General features: G+C 35.7%; 1 protein-coding gene across 1 annotated transcript in view; it reads left to right on the top strand.

Moving 5' to 3' along the window:
* The window catches only part of INTS6 (integrator complex subunit 6), a gene marked incomplete at both ends in the record, with an annotated part of 93,791 nt that overhangs the window by 30,008 nt on the left and 40,297 nt on the right, over positions 1 to 23,486 (top strand). The gene's annotated exons all lie outside the window — the stretch shown is intronic.

The raw sequence follows: 23,486 nt of genomic DNA, 5'->3' as shown, positions 1-23,486 counted from the left end.
TAGGTTCTCTCTTTATTTGATGCAATCTAGAGTCATCTGTCTCCTAGAACTCATTTACCTTCTCTGTTGTTTGTAGCAATGGCTTCTAAATTTTCTTGAATAGGAATCCCTTCTGTGAAAAATTTTGGAGCCTACCACCCATCTCAATTATATATGTATTTTTGAGTTTATGTGAGGGTCACAGTGTCAGTTCATATATTTTCATATATTAGATTTAGTAAAATGAATTCTTATTTTCAGGCTAAAAAAATGGAGACAGCATTCTAATAATTTCTTCCCATATTTCAGTGGTTTGTCATGTGTACTGCACTATGGAGACTCCTAGACTAGAGTAGCAAAGCCAAGAGGAGGTTAAAACTAGGAAAAGTGAAGGTGTTTGGGTATTTTAATTCTAAGTCAAATACCATATAAATAATTTACAGCTAACTTCATGTATTCTCTACTAGCATGCATTGTGCAGAGTTGGTTGTGTGTGATGTGATAGGGTGAGTGCAAGAGGTTTATTTTAACCTTAAGCTGTTTTTAGTTTAGTATTTGAACTGCTATTTTTTGTTGTTGTTGAGGCATGCGGGATCTTTCGTTGCGGCACGTGGGCTCTTTGTTGTGGTGTGCAGTCTTCTCTCGAGTTGTGGCGTGTGGGTTTTCTCTTCTCTAGTTGTGGTGCACAGGCTCCTGGGCGCGTGGGCTCTGTAGCTTGTGGCACGCAGGCTCTAGTTGAAGTTCACGAGCTCAGTAGTTGTGGCACATGGGCTTAGTTGCCCCTCAGCATGTGGGATCTTAGTTCCCTGACCAGGGATTGAATCTGGTCCCCTGCATTGCAAGGCAGATTCTTTACCACTGGACCACCAGGGAAGTCCCTGAACATTGCTTTTGAACATTTTGTTTATTAAAATAGGTTGTTGTAGAAAGGGGATGGTTTAGGCTACTCTCTTTACTGCTTGCATTTGATTTAGAATCTTAATTTTAATTCTCACTGTATTTACACACGGTTTGATTAAGTAGGAAGAGTGTAGTCTTTAAGTTCAGTAATTTTTAGAAATACTTTCATTTGTGTGACATTGTGGAATGCAGATTGGATATGGAGTCAGGACACGTGGGTTCTAGTCATTGTTCAACTACTTTCTAGCAGTGAAGTTTGTATCAGTTACCTAGCTTCCCTAAATTTCTATCCTTGTTCGTGAAATAAAGGTGATAATTCTTGCCTTACCTCATAGGGTTGTTGGAAGACTGAAATGAAATTATGTATATGAAAGTGCTTGGTAGGCTGTAATGAAAAGAACAACTGTATTGTTCTATCATGAAGCATTGGAACTAGTAAAGCATTGTTATTGCCTGATCTTGACTTGAGGGGAAAAGAGCCAGAATTATTTTGTTTGAGCAGTTGATGTTGAAGGGAGTTTAGGATATAATTCATAGAGAAACAGTTGAAAAATTTAGGTAGTTTAAAATTCATAATTAAATAATTTATAGTCTATACATAATTAGTAGCCTTGGAACACTCCATAGCTGAACTTAATGGATTTTGGGGCTTTCTTAAACTTAGTTGATGTGTATAGCCAATTATATCCTGCCACTATCAGGAACAGATAGACACTGATTATATACATGAACAATCAATATGTTGCTTAACTTTAAATTTGAAGTTCTCAAACTGATTTTTCCCACTTTACCTTCCTTTTGAAAAATTTGACTGAGAGAAAGATTGAGATATCAATAATCAGGTCAGAAATACTAATGATTTTGTTTTGTAGTTATGATGACTACAAAGGTATTTCTCATTTATATTTATATTTACATTTATATTTATATTCCTACATGTGAGATTATCCATTCAGGGTGCTCTGGTCTTACCACCTTTGTAGAAATGCCCTTTGGGGTACAGTATATTTTGTTCCCATATATCTGGATCTGGTTTGTTTGTAATATTTGTTTCGTAGGACCTCCTCTAGCTTTAAAAAAATATCTTGAAATATACATGGATGTTGGAATTGCTCAACTTTCTTCCTAGGTCCTTGGGAAAGATATTGGAGAAATAGACCTATGTGTTTATAATAACCTAAAACTCCTTGCTAGTAAAGTTGGGAAGATTTTCCTGTGGTCCAGGAGCTTATCTTTTAGTTCTCTTATATCTTCTACAATATTTAGCATAGTTCTGAGAACAGAGCTTATATTTTAAAAATATTGATTATAAATATTGTTGTATTGAGTCTGGTAGTCATCAAGATCAAAATTTTTCACTGCTACTTCTTATCTGAGGTGGAAGAGTCATTTGTTATAAGGCAAAGGTTTATTTTGGATATGCGGTTGGAACATAGGTCTCTGAGTTGTGTTGGGTTTCAAATTTAGGAGTTTCTTTGATCATCGGCATGTTTGGTTCTTAATGTTCCAACAAGACTCATTTTGTGGGCCAGAGGATGTACCCTATATGTGTATATTGTGGAAGCTTAATTTTAAAAAAATTTTATTTATTTATTTATTTATTTATACAGCAGGTTCTTATTAGTTACCTATTTTATACATATTAGTATATATATATATATATGTCAATCCCAATCTCCCAATTCATCCACCACCATCCCTCCCCAACACTTTCCCCCGCTTGGTGCCCATATGTTTGTTCTCTACGTCTCTGTCTCAATTTCTGCCTTGTAAACCGGTTCATCTGTAACATTTTTCTAGATTCCACATATATGTATTAATATATGGTATTTGTTTTTCTCTTTCTGACTTAATTCACTCTGTATGACAGTCTCTAGGTCCATCCACCTCTCTAAAAATAACCCAATTTCATTCCTTTTTATGGCTGAGTAATACTCCGTTGTATATATGTACCACATCTTCTTTATCCGTTCATCTGTCGATGGGCATTTAGGGTGCTGCAATGAACATTGGGGTGCCTGTGTGTTTTTGAATTATGGCTTTCTCTGGGTATATGCCCAGTAGTGGGATTGCTGGAATGCTGGTCTCTTCTAGTCTAAGTAATTAAATTATGTTATTCATTTTGAGGAGAATTATCAATTTATAAAAAGCATAAAGGTGCTTTTTGGTTTGCTTTTGTGTTTGTGTGTGTGTATGCATGTGTGTGGTACACGTGATCTATATTGTTGTAATTTCTACTAGGAGATAACAAGCAGAATGTTCCCTTTGCCTCTTTCTCTTTAGTTCTCTTAACGTTTGCCTTTGGCAAAACTTGATTCTTTTTAAAGATTTATTGAATGAGTGATTGTGTTGATGATTTCCACATTAGGTATGTGTATAATTCTTGATTACCTGTGACCGCTATTAATGTGACCTGTTACGGTTTATGGAGTTGTGCATCCCACCCATACAATACCCTTTGCTTACGAGTTATATTATCTCACATGGTGTATTTTATCTGTTCTGCCAGTGCTATTTTTCAGGAATAAGTGTTCCTGCTGCTTTGAAATCATCCTTATGGCATGTAAGGAAACATGGAGCTCATCTAGTATTACTTTTTATTTTACAAATGAGGAAATTGAGATCCAGGGAGGCAAAGTGATTTGCTGAAGGTTATAACATTTATTATTGCCAAATTCTGGATTAGAATTGATCTAAATTCTAAAGACATCCCAGCCCCTCAAGACCCAGTGCCTTTTCCCTGATGCTATCTACAGTCTTTCTGTTTAATTCTATTATTGTATGTTCTGGAAATTTATGTTCTATTTACCTGATTTCCTGTTTGTCTGCTTCTGTTTTCTATACATTTGTGATGTAGGTATTATGTTCTTATTCACTCAGTGTCCCTTGAATGACTATTATGACCTGGGCATTTCTAGTCAGTGAAGATAACAGAGATGAATAGGGTGGATTTCTAGTTCTTAAGTTCACAGTCTTATGGAGGAGAATTGCCTATTAAGTGGTTTTATGAATGATAAACTAGAGATGCCTACTAGGTGTATGGGAGCGCTAAAGAGGGAGGGGTGGGTTAATATTACCTATCTTGTACATATGTCAAATCCTGTGCAATGTGAATTTTTATAGTCATTTTAATTTTGATTAAATGCAAGGATCTTGTGGATGATTTGGTATAGGATGTGGCTCATAGATTATATCTGTGAAAGTTATAGAGAAACCTGGTACAAAGTTGTTTTGAGTGTAGAAAATAGTTAATGGAAAAACTTGGTGCCGTACTGCCTCCTGACCTGGCTAAATTTGTACAGGCCAGAATGGTCTAATTACTTATAACTTGTTTGTCAAAATAATGTAGGGATACCATTTCCTCTGTGATGGTTCATCATTTAGCAGTATGTTAGCAATTACGAGAGAAACAGTGTGTATTATGGACAAAAATCCTGAGCTGTATAAAATCATTTTACCTTAATTTATAATTTTAATGATCTTTTTTGGCCTTATTTAATAAAAGTCCAGGCCATTGTCGGAATTGTTCATGAGTGTGTTTCTAGTGTAGTGTTTTTTGGATAACTCTGTAGGACTTTTGATGACTGCTTGTGATGGAAGAGTATGTGTGTATTTTTTGACTTTTTTTCTTTTTAAATGTAGCTATTTGGTAAAACTGGTTGTTTGCTGTATTTTCACTTATGAGCTCTGAGTTAGATGGGACTTTGAATTCTGATACACAAGAAATTTATATTATTGCCATAATAGTCATCTTTGGTGGTTTTTTTTTTCATCTTTGGTGTTGATAAACATACTTGTGGTCATATACTCATAATACCATTTATCATGTTATGTTACTAATGTATCAAATGTTTTGGTAGAATCACCATATTTTAATTAGAGTTATAGAAAAAAAATTTTTTTCTGGTTTTTATTGCTTGCAAAGATCTTCTCTGGTATTCTTTTGCAGTGGAAAACTATTCTGTGCTATGATTCCAGGAACACATGGCTAACTATATTGCTCAATAAAGTAGTCAGAAGAAATCCTGCCAGTACCTTCTTGGTGATGAATGACATTCCAGGATCATGTAGCAGTTATTTTTCTCTTCCTTGAAAGTGCTAATAGTAGTGTTATCTTTCAAATATTGAGATTTGCTGAAGACTCTTTCTGCATCTCTTTATCAGTTATGATTGCCCTGGAGGCTAACATTTTAGAGAAGATACTTGCAGTCAAAAAAATCCTGTTGGCTTTTGGCATTAAAAATTTTGCCTTATGAGCTTTCCCGGCTTTTTAAGACAAACTAGGACAGCTACTTTCATAACTGCTTGGAAGATGTTCAGAAAGTGCACGTGTTTGTAGAAAGAAATGTCTGAGGAACCTCAACTGTGTGTTCAAGTGGCTATAGTTTGGGGTCTTATCTTTCAACTTGTCAGTTCTCAAAAGTTGATGCAGAAGTCCCATCAGTCTTTGAGATATGGACTGGTATTAGTGATTTTTCTGGATCATTCTAGGCAATGTTTAATGGTTTTATCTTTTGTAAGGATAATCTATAATTAAGATATGTAATTACAGTTTGTATTTAACTCTTCACGATATATACTGATTAAAAGACAATCCAGAATTTTTAAATCTGTTTCAACTATCTGAAATAATTCAGAAATCCCATCTCCCCCCACCATAAAATATTTGTATTTCACTAAAGTCACCAAAAATATGTGCCGTAAGCTGTCAAAACTATTTTAATTGTGTCTACAAAGATTTTAAAACACATATTTAAAATTGTTGTTGTTTCCCAATACGCTTAGAATTTGGGGGAATTTTGTCTTTTTTTTTTTCTTTTTCAAAAAGACTTCTAAGGAATCTTGAGGGACGTCATTGTAGTATGATAGACTGTATTAAACAGATCTGTGTGTAAATTCGTTTCTGAGTTTTCATTATAAAGATTAGCTCCTGTCTTACTGATTTGTGATTCAAATGTTCTAAACATATGTGTAACATTACTATATAAATATGTTAGTCTCTATCAATTCAACTTTCAAGAACATTTACTAAGAATTTGTTGGATATAGATCATTTGCATTTTCTTTCTTTTTTTTTATGCAGAGGTCTTCTTAGAAGCCCATATGATTTAAATTTATTTATTTATTTATTTATAGCTGTGTTGGGTCTTCGTTTCTGTGCGAGGGCTTTCTCCAGTTATGGCAAGTGGAGGCCACTCTTCATCGCGATGCGCGGGCCTCTCACTATTGCGGCCTCTCTTGTTGCGGAGCACAGGCTCCAGACGCGCAGGCTCAGTAATTGTGGCTCATGGGCCCAGTTGCTCTGCGGCATGTGGGATCTTCCCAGCCCAGGGCTCGAACCCGTGTCCCCTGCATTAGCAGGCAGATTCTCAACCACTGCGCCACCAGGGAAGCCCTGCATTTTCTTTTTTACCCATATTTTTGGCTGTGTTCTCTCAACCCCTTACTTCTGGTGTGCTATAGAAATGTATAATATCTACAATTATTATTATTTGAAAATATGTAATTATAATAAAAATGCATAATTAAAAGAAGTTGATGATATATTTCAATTTAATACCTGTAGTGAATTTTCTGCAATCCACATTTGCAATACTCTTTTTGAAAGAATCTTTTTTCAAGGTCATGTGGAAAGAAAAACTCTTAAGGATTGCCTCTAGACAGACACTATAATAGAATAATTAAAAGGAAATGCTGGCTGATCATTCTTTAGTGAAGCTGTGTGGCTACAGTTACTCATCTATTATCTAGAATTCTGTGTTAAGATATATCAAAATAGTTTTTATTTCAGAAGGTGAAGCAACTTCACCCTGCATTTATTAGCCTGTCAGAACCAATAAGCAATAAGAGATGCTATACATGTAAGAAAAATTTCATTTAGAGATGTTTCTATTACTCTTCTGATTCTAGTTCTTACATATATAAACTACTGATATTTAGAAAAGTAGTTTTCGAATGACTGCATCAAAATCACCTAAGTGTTTTATAAAATATACATGCCTCAGCTCTAATTCTGGAAATTTTGCTTCCATTGATCTGGGCAGGTACCTGGGAATCTGTATTTTTGGATGTGTCCAAGTTGATTTTGATACCCAGAAACTATGCATCAGAATCAACTATGGCTCGAAACCATAGTTTTAGAACATAACTACAAATATATATATTTTAAAACTACAAAAAATACATGTAAAAATGAACAACTTTAACCAAACAAGATAAAACTGTTTTTGATGTACATGGCCAGCAGTATGTTTTGTTTAAGATAAAAATTAATTCTTGACCTTTAGAATTGTTAAACTTGGGAATTGGGTGTCCAAGGGATATGGAATAGGTCTTCTGTGAATATTTTTTTTATTGTGTTTGATATGACTTAGAATCACTTATTGGATAGCCCTCAGGTATTAACTTTTGTATCAACTGCAGTCAGTCTTTAGTTGCTGCATATGGTATGCTGTATTGAAGAGTTCTCTTAGACCCTGAGAATGAGAATAGGGTAGAGGAGAAGAGGGTAAAAAAGGGGGAGTAATTAATTCATACTGTCTGTCATGTGCTTGCTATATCTGTCTTAGGAGTTTTTATCGAAAGGACTATGTAGTTTTCTCTTACCCTTACTACGCTTTAATTCCTGATTTGGATGTTCATAACTAGCATTTTTTTTTAAGTTTATATATACATAGAATTGGTGATGGTTACACTTAATTTTTGCTTTCTAGAGAGTTGCTGCTAAAATACCCTTCCATGATGAATTGTTCCAATTTTCAATGCTTAAAGTATAATTTAGATTAATTCAGCAATGATTTTTCTTGTGCTGCATAGTGACTTTGGTTGTGTACAAGAATCGTGGCACACCATACATTTATATTTAGTACTGCTATATTCTAGGTACTGGGGACACAAAGATGGAATTAAGCAAGACTTTTGCCCCCTAGAAAACATATTGTCTTTCAAGATAGGAAAGTAAATGAGCATTTTTAACACTCTAAGATAAATCTCATGGCAGAAATAAAGAGAGAAGCTGAGTTTTGAGGAGTGAGTAAGGAATTGAGCCATGACATTGCAGGAAGAGGGAACAGTGTATATATGTAAGTATGAAGGCATGAGAACAGTATATTGGGAGGCTGTAAATTCTATGAGTGGAATATGGTCAGTGTAGGTAGGAGAAGTGGATGCTTGAAGTGCAGGTAGAGGCCAGATGAAACCATCCTAAGGAGACTGGACATCATTCTGTTAACATTTGCAGAGGAGGTATTGAAGGTATGAAGCAGATGAGTCACACGACCAGATTTGCATTGTAGTGAGTGTACTTTGCTAGAACGTGAAAGCAGATAGATCTGAAGGGTGGTAAACTGGGAAGAATTAGCAGACTACATGCAACAACCCAGGGAAAACATGGGGTGTGCTAAAACTAAGCCAACGCCGGACAGGGAGGCAGAAGTCTGAGAGATTCATAGGTTTTCATAGGTGTGCTAGGCAGGTCCTCAAGGACGGTAAGGGAGAAGAAAAAAGCAAAGTGTCTGACAGGGTTCTGAACCCAGGGTCCCTGCTTGGGCTTCAGAGAGTTCTGTAAATCCCCTGAAATCTTATCCAGACATTGTCTAGATATATATGCACAGTTCTCTGGGGGACAGAGGTCTCTAGCTTTAATCATATTCTCAGACAAGTAAAAACAAAACAAAACCCACGGTTTTAGTAGTATTTTGAGGTTTTCAACTTGGGAATCAATGTGTCGATATTATTGGTAGTGGTGACTGAGATGGGGATATTGGATAAGTAGTAGAAAAGAATATAAAATAATTGTTTGATCAAGTATCATTAACTTTAGGGTACAAATGTGTTAAAGGAGTTATGAGCCAACTTTTTAAACAGTAAACTTAAAGACTTTTTCTTGCCTTTTAACATTATGTCTTAGGAAAAGTATTTTGTATTTAAAAACAGAGAAATAAGCAGAATTTTATCTCTGGGTTCTGATAGAATTTTTATTTTGAAGCAGATTAAATAAATAATCGTTGTCATCTTATTATTTATTTATCAGATCTTTAAGTTATTTTGTTTAAAGCCATAATATAAACATCTTCAAGTGCTTATTTTAAACAAGCATGAACATTGATAGTCAGAATGCTAGGACAAGAGCATTGTGTGTCAGGGGGTATACCTTGTAGTAGTGTCAAGTCATTTAAAGAGGATGGAAGCTTAATTCCTTTTCTGTTCAACAGTGTGTAATTTAAGATTGGCTTTGACTGCATTGGCAGTTTCTGCCAATTAAACTCAGTCTGTTAGGTGTATTTCATGCCTCTCTAAGTCAGATTACAATTTGAGAGCATGAAAAAGCTGAGTACTTGGTCTCCTGATGGGGCACACTCACCTGAGCCTGAGGCTGTTAGTCTTTTATAAATACCTTCATTATATTGTTTAGCTGTGTTCCATAAATAGCTATTTTATATAACTTCCACCTTGAATTGTTCTTTTCAGATGTAATACAATAGATTTACAATTCTTTAGGTTTGCGTATTAGGAATAAACGTGCATTGACTGGAACGATACTGAAACTATGATCTTTACATCAAGGCAAGGCTACATTTTGATCTAGACAAGGCTGTTTTGGTATATTTTTCCCCACGCTCTGTCTTTTCAGGTTGAATTACTGATTTTTCCCCCTTTGTTTTGTTTGTTGTGGTTTTGATGTTTTTTTTCCTTTCAGCTAAAGGAGCAGTCCAGTGGTTTTCAAGAAGTGCCAAAGTGCACTGACTGTCTCATGATGACTGGTGCCTCAGGGAGGGTCATGATTCCTGGATACAGGATCGACCTGATCCTGGATGTCACTTCAAGCAGTCAGATCGTGGGGAAAAGCCTTGTCTAATGGCTAGCCTTCCTCAAAAGTCTGATGCTAGTCATCTCGGAAGGCCTCAGAAAGAGCCTTAAAGGTGAGCAGAGTAGAGTGTAGTTCTCTCTGGGGGCTGTTACTATTTGTTGGAGAATATGATTCAACACAGAATGACAACCCTAACCTGACAAATCCAGGTTCAGTTGGTAAATTTAGTATGTAAATTTGTTGAGGATGGTGATCAGACCTCAACTTTTGACTTATTGGAAACCACCTTCCTAACCTTAAGATCTATAAAGGGAGGAATTTGGTATTTCCGGGGCCCTTCAGAACCTTAGGTTAGTATCTGTTGTCGTAAATGGAAACAGCCTACTATCACAACTAAGGAACACTTGAGTTACAAAAGTGCATTATGTTAAATACCCATGGATTAAAAAAAATGTAGTGAAGTATTCTCTTAGTTTATATGTTTATCATATATTGATTATATATCAGGCAATTGGGCTTCAGGGCTTGGAAGGGCAAATTGGCATTTGATTTGTCTGTTACACTGATTTTTTTTAAAAACAGCCACTTTTGAAGCAGTTTGGATTTATGTAACACATATTTGGTTGCATTCATCTTGAAGAATTAGTACTACCTGCATCATTTGAGTAACATTTTTAACCCCATAAAAGATTCTTTAGAGATGTTTTGAGCATTTTGGTTTGGAAAATATTTAATTCTAGGCCTCTTTCTCTTGTCCTTTGAAGTACTTACAGAACCTAATTGTTCATATAATAATCTTGATTGCTAAATTTTCAATAAACTCTAAAACTTGTCTGTCTTAATAAGACTTACTAGGTTTTTGTTTAAAAAAATTTTTTTAATTGAGTCACTTATATTAGTAAAAAAATAATATGGTCATGCACAATCCCTAATGTGTGTGCGTACATTTTTACATTTAGAAATTATATATATCACTGATGTATTAATATTAGAAAATATATACAAAAGTAAGAATTTTAAAAGATGAGTTGAAAAACTTATATAAAGGGAGTTCTGATATTTTCTTTCCCCCCGCCACGCATCATGATGTATTTCGGGTTGACAAACTCTTTTTAAAGGCCAAATAGTAAATATTTTAGGCTTTTCAGCCCATATGGTTTCTGTTGGAACTACTCAACTCTGCTGTTGTAGGGTAAAAGCAGCCACAGACAATATATTAAACAAATGAGCATGGCTGTTTTCAATAAAATTTTATTTACTGAAACAAGCTGTGGGCTGGATTTGGCTGGAGGGCCATAGTTTGTTGACCCCTGGAGTATACCCTGTTTTGCAGACCACTGCCCTAGACTTTGCAGTTGTGTTATACTACTTCTGTTAGATCCTTTCACCATCAGTTTTAGAGTACAGTTGATCTTCCTTATTGAAGTGAGCAGAAGAATATTAATAGTCAGAATGTATTGTTTAATTGAACAGATACTTACTGAATACCAGTGATGTTCAGACATAAGGTTAGGTGCTGGGATGAGTTTGGTAAGAGAGATAGGTAAACAGTTGTGGCATGGTGTAAGAAGTAATTTGATTACAGCACAAGCTGCTGAGAAAGTGAGGCTGGCTCTGGGAAATGATGTATTAAGTTGGACTTGAAAACTTAATGCAAATTTGTGAAGTAGATGAGTTCAAAGGCATATCGGTGATAGAAGAGAGCATGGGAGAACCATATATACCTCAGTAACTGATTGCTGGCAGAGTGTTCAAGAAAGGAGCAATAGGGAATGAGACTGGACAGATCAACATGGCTCACAGTGTGCGCTCTGCCAAGGAGCTTGAACTTTGCCTTATAGGTTGATGGTAATTGTTGAAGAGATTTTAGCAGAGGAAAAAGCGATCAGATTTGAATTTTAGAAAGATAATGGCAGTAGTGTGGAGTATACAAGGAGTAAATATTTTTGGTAAATTTTTTAACCTCTTTGTAAAAGAGGATACAAATTGTTTTTGTGGGTTGTTTTATACCAGACATAAAATAAAGAAGCTTGGAATATTATTTAGCAACGAAAATGAATGAACTGTTGACATGCTACAGTGTGGATGAACCTCCAAAACATTCTGTTTGGCGCAAAAGACCACATGTTGTGTGATTCCGTTTTTACAACATTTTATGGAATGTCCATAAAATAGATTAGTGGTTGCCCGGGAATGGACTGGGGACTCACTGCAGATGGGCACAAGTGATCTTTTCAGGGTGTTGGAAATGGTCTAAAACTGGATGGTGGTGGTAGTTGTACAACTCTGTAAATTTACTAAAAATAATTGGATTGGACACTTTTTCTTAAATTGAAGTAGAGTTGATTTACAATGCTGTTCCAATATCTGCTGTACAGCAAAGTGTCTCAGTTATACACATAGAGACATTTGTTTTTAAATATTCTTTTCCATAATGGTTGATCCCAGGAGGTTGGATATAGTTTGGACTGGACACTTTTTAAGATGGGTGCATTTTATGGTAGGTAATTATATTTCAATAAAGTTGTTAAAGACCTCACTTTTGAAATTTTTTGGATAAAACATATTGCTGATTCCCAAGTAATTGCTCTTTCCTCTGAACAAATATTGATCTTAAGCTGCTGGAGCCAAAAAAAGGTGTTTTTTTTTTTTTCCTCCTAAACTTAAAGGGTATACATTGTAACTATAGAGTTAACTGTAGGAACTACCAACTAAATAAATCATGTTGTTACTAAATTTTATAGAATTCACTTTGACTTTAATATTTTAAATTTTCCTTTCCTTATTAAATATCATATGAGGAGAACCTTCTTAAGTAGAATATTGGATAATATTAAAAAGCTAGAAGTAGCCTAAGGGAAATTTACTCCCCCCCCACCTTTTTTTCCTCCAAGGAAATAATTGCTAAAGGAAAAACCTGAAGTTTGATGATTTAAAATATATAAGTTGTTTCCTCAGTCTTAACAGTTACAGAAAATAGAGAACAAAGCAATTGGAAAATAGTTAATTTTACTCAATATATATTTATTGAGGGCCTACTATGTGCTAGGCACTGTTTTTTTAGAAACAGATTATGAAAGGTTCTTACTATGTTACTTTTATTCCTGGCTGCCAAAATTTATGAGGTTCAGTCGTAATCATTAAGAAAATATGTACAAAACTTAATTGTGTTACCTTTTATTGTTTACAAGGTAATTTCACATCTCACTTAATTCCTAATTCTGCGAGAGTAAGGAAATGAGTTTTGTAGTATAGCCAATTCCCAAGTAAGAGCCAGAGCTGGGACTTGACCATTGGTGTTTATTTTTACTTCAAGTCCATTACTCTTTACATGCTAGTGTGTGATTTAAAAAAACAAAAAAACAAACAACCCCCCCCCACCAACAGTACAGTACTGCATAAGGATAGGCATATAGATCAATAGATAAAATCAAGAGTCAAACAAACCATACATTTATGGTCAATTGATTTTCGAAAAGGGAGACAAGATAGTTTAATGGGGAAAGAATAATCTTTTCAAGCAGTGGTACTGAACAACTGAATATCCACATGCAAGAGAGTGAGGTTAGACTCTTACCTGACACCATGTACAAAAATGAAATCAAAATGGGTGGGCAGCCTAAATGTGAGAGCCAAAACCCTTGAAAGAAAAAACATAGGCGTAAATTTTGATGACCTTGGATTAATTAGGCAGTGGTTTCTTAGGCATGACACCAGAAACACAACCAAAGGAAAATTAGATAAATTTGACTTCATCAAAATTAAAAGCATTTGTGCTTCAAAGGATACTGTGAGGAAAAGATAGTAACAGGAGGAAATATTTGCAAATCACGTATCTGATAAGGGCCTAGTATCCAGAATATACAAGGAACTCTTATGACACAAAAATAAAAAGACAACCCAATTTAAAAAAAGGGCAACAGATTTGAAAAGATATTTTTCCACAGAAGACATACAAATGGCCAATAAGCACGTGAAAAGATGTTCACCATCATTAGCCATTATGGAAATGCAAACCAAAACCATCATGAGATACCACTTCATACCTACTATAATGGCTAAAATAAAAAAGATGGATAAAGCAAATGTTGATGAAAAGGTAGAGAAACTGGAACCCTCATTGCTGGTAGGAGTGTAAAGTAATGTAGCTGCTGTGGAAAATAGTTTGACAGTTCCTCGAGAAGTTCAACACAGTTATTCTGTGACCCCAGAATTCTACTCCTGGTATGCACCTAAGAGAAATGAAAACATTACCACGTAAAATGTCATATCAGCATTATTTATAATAGCCAAAAAGTAGAAACGATATAATGTTCATCAGCTGATGAATGCATAAACAAGTGTGGTATATCTATACAAATGGAGTGTTGATCCCCTTAAGAAGGAATGAAATTCTGACATACACTGCAGTGTGGATGAACCTTGAAAATATGCTAAGTGAAAGAAGTCAGACACAAAAGGCCACTTACTGCATGATTCCATTTATTTGAATGTCTAGAACAAGCAATTCCATAGAAACAGAAATAGTGGTTGCTAGGGGTTGGGGATAAGATGAGATGCTAATGGGTATGGGGTTTCTTTTTTGGGTGATGAAAATGTTCTGAAATTAGATAGTACCTCCCTGGCTCAGCCATTCTAAAGAAATGAAATAAAACAAATGGAAAAACTCCTATCTTTACCTGCATACATCTATTTCCCTCTCTAGTGCCTTTCTTAATTTCCTTAATTTCCTTTCACAGCAAATTTAGAAGTTGTTTCTGCTGTCTCCTTTGCTTCCCTACCTCTTTTTTACTCCTTAATCTATTACAATCTAGTTTCTGATTCTACCCATAATGAGGTCAGCAATGTCTTCCTCATCTTCCAAATCCAACCGTTGGTTTTACATTTTTCTCTTTCATGACGTTCTGCCAGTACTATTTTTTTTTTTTTTTTGCGGTATGCGGGCCTCTCACTGCTGTGGCCTCTCCCGTTGCGGAGCACAGGCTCCGGACGCGCAGGCTCAGCGACCATGGCCCACGGGCCCAGCCGCTCCGTGACATGCGGGATCCTCCCGGACCCAGGCACGAACCCGTGTCCCCTGCATCGGCAGGTGGACTCTCAACCACTGCGCCACCAGGGAAGCCCTTGCCAGTACTATTGAACACTCTTTCATAAAGTTTTCTCTTGGCTTCTGGATTTATACTCTTCTGGCTTTCCTCTGGCTTTCTGTTCTGTTTTAATCCTTTGCCTTAATTTATTTGTTTGTTGCTTTAACACTTGTGACTGGTTTAATCTTAGATTTATTAATTTATTTTTTTTCCTTTTTATTTGACATGCTCCTCTTGGGCAGTTTCATTCATTCTCAGGCTTCATCCATCAGTATTGTAAAGATTTCCATCTATAAACAGATTCCTAAGGTTTGTTTTGCTAACCTGTATCTTTTTAAAAAAAACTTTATTGTTTTTAATTTTTAATATGGAAAACATCAATAGGTAGATATAACCCACATAAAAGCTCTTTAGGATCCTCAGTTTTTAAGCCTTCAAATGGTGTCACAGTAAAAAGTGTTGAGCATCGCTGCTCTTGGGTGTATGTATGTATGTATGTGTACATATATATATATACACACACACCCACATACACACACATATATGTATTTTTTGAAAAATTGAGATATAATTGACATATAACATTGTATTAGTTTCGGGTGTGCAACGCAATGATTCTTTGTTTATATATTGAGATATATACATACATATATCACTATAGTAACTAGTGAATGTTGATCACTATACATAGAAAAAATTTTTTTTCTTGTGATGAGAACTTTTAAGATCTGTTCTCTTAGCAACTTTCAAATATACCAATACAGTATTGTTAACTGTAGTCACTATGCTTTACATGACATCCCCATGATGTACCTGTTTTATAACTGGAAGTTTGTACATTTTGACCACCTTCACCCATTTGCCCACCCCCACCTGCCTTTATCTTTCTAATTGAGTGTTTTTTTTTTTTTTTTTCTGTACGCGGGCCTCTCACTGTTGTGGCCTCTCCCGTTGCGGAACACAGGCTCTGGACGCGCAGGCTCAGCGGCCATGGCTCACGGGCCCAGCTGCTCCGTGGCAGGTGGGATTTTCCCGGACCGGGGCACGAACCCGTGTCCCCTGCATCAGCAGGCGGACTCTCAACCACTGCGCCACCCGGAGAGCCCCTCTAATTGAGTTTTGATGCTACTTAGGTGTTCTCCCTTTTCCCCTCATTTCCTCCCTTGGGATATCTGTACTCCCTAACTGGGCATAAAAATCACTTTATGATTTTATTCCAACTTTTTCCATGATTTATTTGGTTTTTACTACCTTTAAGTGCTTCACCAACAATGAATTGACCCCATTGTTCCTTGAATACATGACACTCTTTTGTCAGGGCCTGTTCCATAATTTTGGAATGTTTCCTGTCTCTTTCCACCTTTCACTCCCCAAAACCTACTCAGTATTTGTTGAGACACTGGTCAAATGCTACCTCTTGTGAAGCTTTTGGGCATTTAGTTGTACTTTCTTCTCTGCACTTTTAGGGCTTTCTTCTTGTCACTGTAATCCCAGTTTTTGTTCATTATTTTACTTGTTAACTTATCTTACTGCCACTAGACTTTGTGTTGGGCTCCTGGCAGGCCCTTTCCGTTTGGGAACTCATATCCTTTAAGTTTCAGAAATGTTCTTATTTCTTTGACAATCTTTTCCTTCTTATGTCTCTGTTCTTTCTTTTTGAATGTCAGACTTATGAATTGATTCGTTACAGTCATCATCATCATCATCATCATTATTTAACTTTTCTCTCCTACTTCCGTCTTTGTCTTTATTCTTTCTTTATTCTCTCTAGCTAGGTTGGTAAAGGGCTTGGCTTTTGCTAAGGTTTTTATATTTTTTTGTTGAGGTGAAATACACATAACATAAAATTAATCATTTTAAAGTGAACAATTCAGTGACATTTAGTACATCCTTTTTAATAAAACTCTCATACTAGGCAGAAATATAAAGGTGATATAATAGAGTGTGTTGTTCTTCTCTAATCCCAAGCAGCAAATTCTAGGATAGGCAGATTTCTTTCACAAATCTTTTCTCCACCAGATAATTTCAGTTTGGGTATCCTTGGATTTTAAACTGTTCTTGGAAATAAACAGAAAAATAACTGAGGATTATGATTGTTGAAGGGTAGAATCTTAGGGAGAGGAAGGACGTTGAAGGACTTAATCTTGGGTTTTAGAATTATTCCTACATGTATTGGGAAGGAGGAAACTGAAATGAATCTGTAAGGACCTGATACTAGTTATATGGATTTTTTTTGTTGTTCATTATGAGTAAGAGCTAAGGCTGTATTATATTTGAGGAAGTAGATATAAGAAATACTCAGTTCCACTGAAAATGTTAAAACTTTATTTGAAGCTTTTTTCCCATCTACATTATCCAAGCAAATCTGAGTAATGGAACTAGAATGGGACTTGATCCTGGAGGTGCCAGCTTTCTATTTATTGAATCACAAAGGCATTTAGCATTGGTTTGATTAGAATGTGTGCTTCCCTGCCTTTGATGCACAAAAATTCGAATGCATATTTTCGAATGCATATTTTCTGCAACAAAGCAGAACAAATTGACAAGCATCTAGTTCAACTTTCAAGGATTGTGAAAAGCTTCTGGAAAGGTATATGATTTAGGATGCTGGTTCAGCTTCTGTAATTGGGACAAGAGTAATAGTGGCTTAAAAAGCAAGTTTCTTTTTCTCTCTCATCAAAGACAGAACTGGTTGGTGGTCTGGGAGGTAGGGTGGTTCTGCTCCAAGCTATTGTCTAGGCCCCCTCGTTCCTTCTCCTTTGTTGATCTGTCTGCTTTACCTGAATGGTTGACACTGGTTTTATAACACATCCTAGTTCAATACTACAACTGAATTTCAGCCTGTGGGAAGAATGTGGAGGGCAGGCAGCTTCCTAATGTGAACATGACCTAAAACGTCTATATGGCAGTTCCAGTCAGAGTCCATCAACCAGAACCTGGCTGCACTTACTGCAAGGCAGAGTATAATCTCTACTTGGGCGGCCATGTGTCCAGCCAAAATTTAGGGGTTTTGATGAGAAGGAAGAAAGAGAGATTGGATTCTGAGGGCAGTTTTTAGTTTCTGAAATGAAAGGGATGGTAAAGAAATTAATTATGCTTTAAAAGCTTTGGAAACTTCCTTACCTTGTAGTTTGACAGCTTGTTCTTAGTTTATCTTGTACATTTTTGCCCCAGACCTGAAATCATATCAGGTTCTGTGTATTTGGAAATGGTATGTGGAAACCCATAACCTGGGTGTTAAGAGGTGATCTTTGCTGTTGAGTTGGTCATTGTTTTCATGCCTTTGCAGTAGACAGAGTTAGGAATACATACTTTTAGTTTTTTTCTGAAAGAAAATATGAATTCATATTAGTGTTTCCAATTCAAATTTAAGGTAGATATTTAAAGAATGTAATTAAAGAATGTGTTTGTGTTATAAAGACCCAGGCTTGATTCCTGGCTTTGCAGCTAATTAGAGATGTAACCTAATTCTCTCTTGTTCTAAGCTTCAGTTTCCTCATCTTTAAAATGGGGATAATAATAACTGTATCTCATGGTTGTTGTAATGATTAAATGAGAAAATAAGTGCTCGAGAAATTTTACTGCTTTATTATTCTCTATCACACTGCAAAAAGGAGAGACTTCTAATTTTTGTAGGGGTTAGAGAAGACTTGCCCGTGAAAGTAACACTGGTGCTATCAGGAAAGATTGGGTGTTAATGGGATGTAGAGATTTAGTTAGAAAAATATCAGGGCAAGAGACTCACCAGAGGGGAGTGATCTGCATTAGTTAAGGCAGGAGCATAGGATTCTGTTTTGCTCTTTAAAAAAAAAAGAAAAGGAGGGAGGGAGGGAGAAAGGAGAAAGAAAGGGAGGGAGGGAGGAAGGCGGGAAGGAAGGGAAGAAAGAAAGAAGGAAGGAAAGAAAGAAAGAGAAAGAGAAAGAAAGAAAAAGAAGGAAGGAAAGAAAGAGAAAGAGAGGGAGGGAGGAAGGAAGGAAGAAGGAAAGAGAAAAAGAAAACCTTTTTCCCTTACAGCGTTTAGCTTAGTGTGTAATTACATGGTAATCTGTGTGCTTATTTGGTTAATGTCAGCCTGCCTTCCTGCCCCACAAGGGCAAGGACTATCCTATCTTCCTTTTGCTTACCTTTGTAACCCCAGAGTCACTGCACAGTCACTGCACTCACAGTCACTGCACTCACAGTCACTGCACAGAGTAGTCACTCAGTTGATATTCATACCCTGAGTGAACTTTTACAGCATTTATAAATACGACAAAATTTAGCATTTGATTATGTACCTATATTATCATTCTGTAGTTATTTCATTAGTGTTACCTTGTCCCTAGCTCAGCTATAGCTCATGAACTACTTACTAATTGACCTAATTTCTTTAAGATTGATAATTTATAATAGTTTAATACTCTGCAGATTTTTTATCATTTATTCATTATCTGACAGCATTAGTTCTTTGTAAATTTTTATTCAGAGTGAATTAATGAATGAATCTGCTGGTGATTCCATTTGTTTGCGTCTCAGCATGTTGTGAAATGTGTGCCAAGTAATTTATTGTTAAGAGTTTAAAGTACTTCAATTATACCCCTTACAGTGAAGCCACTCGATGCTTTCATTTTGTTATGTTGCCTTTTAAATGGGCGAGAGCAGGGTGTATATATATAGTTAGATTATCTTCCCAAGAATTAAGTCTAATACTCCCATGGGAGTGTGTGTGCATGTGTGCTCGCATGCACATCTTTTGTGTCCCATGGAAAAGATTGAGGATGAACATTCTCACCTGGATATTTAGAGAGACGTTCTCAGAAAGAAGGCAGCACAGTTATAGTATAAGGCACCAGACTCCAAATTAAATAGCATATGTATTCTAGAGCCTTTTCTCCTTTTCTTTCTTCCCTTTTTTTTTTTTTTGCCACTAAATATATGGTTCTCAAATTTGTGTTTGCTTATATTTCTTCTGTTGTTATTGTCCACTTTGTTTAGCTGCAATCTATATATAATAAAATGTAGCAATTTCAAGTATAAAACTTGATGAGTTTTGACAAATGTAAACATTGTGTTATTAACAGCACAATAATGATATAAAATATATCTATCACTCCAAAAAAGTTCTCTATGCCCTTTGCAGTTAATTTCCATCACTGTCCCCTGGAAACCACTGACATGCTTTCTGTCACAATGTGTGTGTGCACGTGAGTGTGTGTGTATAGTTTTGCCTTTTCTAGAATTTCATATAAATGGAATCATTCAGTGTGTAGTTTGTGCCTGTCTTCTTTCACTTAGCATAATGCTTTTGAGGCTCATCTACATTTTTGCATCTATCAGTAGTTTGCTCCTTTTTATTGTTGAGTAGTAGTATTCCACTGTGTGGCTATACTATAATTTGCTTATCCATTCACCAAAGTAGAACACTTGGGTTTTTCCCTTTTGTTTTTTGTTTTTTTGGACCATTATAATAGTCATTGTGTACGTTGGCATGAAAATCCTTTTGTAGGCATATCTTTTCATTTCTCTTGGGTATATACCTAGGATTGTAATTGGTAGGTCACTGACAAGCTTTTTTTTTTTTTTAATAAATTTACTTATTTATTTTTGGCTGCGTTGGGTCTTCGTTGCTGTGCACAGGCTTTCTCTAGTTGCAGCGAGCAGTGGCTACTCTTCGTTGCAGGTACAGGCTTCTCATTGCAGTGGCTTCTTATGTTGCAGAACACCAGCTCTAGGCGCACGGGCTTCAGTAGTTGTGGCTCGTGGGCTCAGTGAAACTGCCAAACTGTTTACTAAAGTGGCTGTACTATTTTGCATTCCTACCAGGAAGTGTATGAGAGTTCTAGTTGCTCTACATCCTTCCAACACTTGAATTTTTTCAGTCTTAATTTTAGACAGTATAGTGGGTGTGTAGTGGTATCTCATTTTGGTTTTAGTTTGCATTCCTTAATGACTAATGATGTTGAACATCTTTTTGTGTGCTTATATGTCACCTGTATATCTTCTTTGGTGAAGTGAGTGTTCTGATTCTCTTGCCCATTTTTTACTTGTTATCATTGAGTTATAAGAATCTTTTACATATTCTTGATACAAGTCTTTTATTGGATGCATGTTTTCCAAGTATTTTCTCCCAGTCTATGGCTTGCCTTTTCAATTTTTACAGGATCTTTTAAAGAGCAAATATTTTTAATTTTTTTCTTTTTTTAAATTAATTTTTATTGGAATATAGTTGCTTTACAATGTTGTGTTAGTTTCTACTGTACAGCAAAATGAATCAGTTATACATATACATGTATCCCCTCTTTTTTGGATTCTTTCTTTCTTTCTTTTATGGTTTGTGCTTTCTGTGTCCTATTTCAGAAATCTTTGCCTAACTTAATGTTACTAACTTTCTCCTGTGTTTTCTTTAAGGAGTTTTGTAGTGTGAGCTTTTACTTTTAGGGTCATGATTCATTTAGGAATTTTATGTGTGATGGGAAGAAAGTGTTGAGGTTCATTTTTTGGACACACTGTTAACTAATTGTATCAGTACCATTTGTTGAAAAGGTAATCCTTTACCCATTGAACTGCTGTGGCATCTTTGTTAAAAGTCAATTGGCCACATATTTGATTGTCTGTTTCTGGACTTTCTATTCTGTTTCATTGGTTTCTATTTCTGCCTTTTGCCAGTATAACACTGTCTCTACTACTGTAGCTTTGTAAGTCTTGAAGGCAATTTGTCTCCAACATTGTCTTTTTCAAACTTGTTTTGTCTGTTCTAGGCCTTTGAATTTACATATTTAAATCATATTTAAAATTTTCCATATTTAAATTTATTTAAATTTCCAAATTTAAAGTCAGCTTGTTAAGTTTTACAAGAAAGCCTACTGCAATTTTGATTTTAATTACATTGAATCTCTAAGTTAATTTCGGGGAAATCCACATTTTACATTATTGGTTATTCTGATCCATGAGCATGGTATATCTCTCAAATTTTTTAAGTCTAATTTTTCTCACCAATGTTTGTGGTTTTCCTTGTATAAGTTTTATACATATATTTTGACGCTTTTGTAAATCAGTTGTTTTACATTTAATTTTTGATTATTTGCTGCTAGTATGTAGAAATTTATTTTTATATTTTGACCTTGAATTCTGTGACTTTCCTAAAATGACTTATTATCTAGCAGTTTTTTCCAGATTTCCTGGAATTTTTTTCATATAAAATCGCGTTGTCTGTGAATATTGACAGTTTTACTTCTTTCCAGTATCTGTCTGCTTTTTGGTTTCTTTTTCTTGTCTTAATGTACTGGTAGAAGTGGTGAGAGTAGACATCTTTCCTTGTTCCCAGTCTTGGCGAATGAGGTGAGAGTGAAACCTTTCACTGTGTAAGTGTGATTTTAACTGTAGGTTTTTTTCTGTATTCCTTTTCTTTTTTTTTTTTTTTTTTTTGCGGTACGCGGGCCTCTCACTGTTGTGGTGTCTCCCGTTGTGGAGCACAGGCTCCAGACGCGCAGGCTCAGCGGCCATGGTTCACGGGCCCAGCCGCTCCACGGCACGTGGGATCTTCCCGGACCGGGGCATGAACCCGTGTGCCCTGCATCGGCAGGTGGACTCTCAACCACTGCGCCACCAGGGAAGCCCCTCTATATTCCTTTTATCAGGTTGTGGAAGTCCTCCTTTGTTCCCAGTTTGCTAATTTTTGTTTTTAAAATATCATGAATATGAGTATGGAATTTTGTCAATTTTTATGCATATGTTGAGATTATCATGTGATTTTTCATTTTTCATTTTGCTAATATAGTGAATTACATTGATTAATTTTTAATGTTAAACCAGCCTTGTTTATATACATATATATCCTTGTTATATATTTTAATAGATGAGGAAACATACACAAAAGTGGTGATGTAAGTAGACATAGGAGCTCAGGAAGCAGCAGTCTGAAATTAATTACTATAAGTCAAGGAGAAAAACAGATTTTAGTAGTGTGACACACTACTAAACGCAGTGTAAACATTAGATGAGAATCCAGATATGTAACAAGGCTGTAGCAAACTGGGAGATTGTGGGTTTAAATCTTGCTTTTTCCAGAATCTGCAGTTACTTAGATAAATTTACCAGTCTCTTTGTGTCAGGGTTTCCTTACCTTCCTCCCACCCCTAAAGGATAATTTTATATTTCTTTTGCTCTAAGAAATATTATCCACCCTTACCCTCTGAGCGTTTCTGAAATCAGGAGAAGTTTGTTAGCTTTCAGCTAGACTGTATGGACTTATATCTGGTACTGCCTGTGTCCGTGCATATTGATGCACAGGTGTGGGTCATTTTGCTCTCACTTGGGCTGAACTATTTGCTTTATTAGCACCTCGTGTCAGGGGAAATTTTTTATATTCTGTTTAAAAGAGTTAAAATGTTTCAGTTTAAATAACATGAACATTTGGCTAATGTAGTAAAAGCACAACGAGGGCTAGTAGTAAAAGCAAGACTTCCCATTCTCATTTCCTTTCCTCAGAGGCTTTTAATTACTTGCATTTTTAATTGTTGTGTTGGTTATTCACATATGTCCAATCAAAGAAATTTTTATTGTGGAACTTTTAAACATATACAAAAGTAGGGAAAATAAAATAATTAACCTCAAGAACCCTTACCTAGCTTCAATAATTAGCCACATTTTGCTGGTCTCATTTCATCTGTTCTGCCCCTACCCCATACACATTTATACATTTATGTAAACATTTATATATACAATATACATTT

The sequence above is a fragment of the Hyperoodon ampullatus genome (assembly GCF_949752795.1).
Source record: "Hyperoodon ampullatus genome assembly, chromosome: 16".
Classification (NCBI taxonomy): Eukaryota; Metazoa; Chordata; class Mammalia; order Artiodactyla; family Ziphiidae; genus Hyperoodon; species Hyperoodon ampullatus.
Note: the sequence above shows the minus strand (reverse complement) of the source record. Positions and strands in the feature narration are given on the sequence as shown.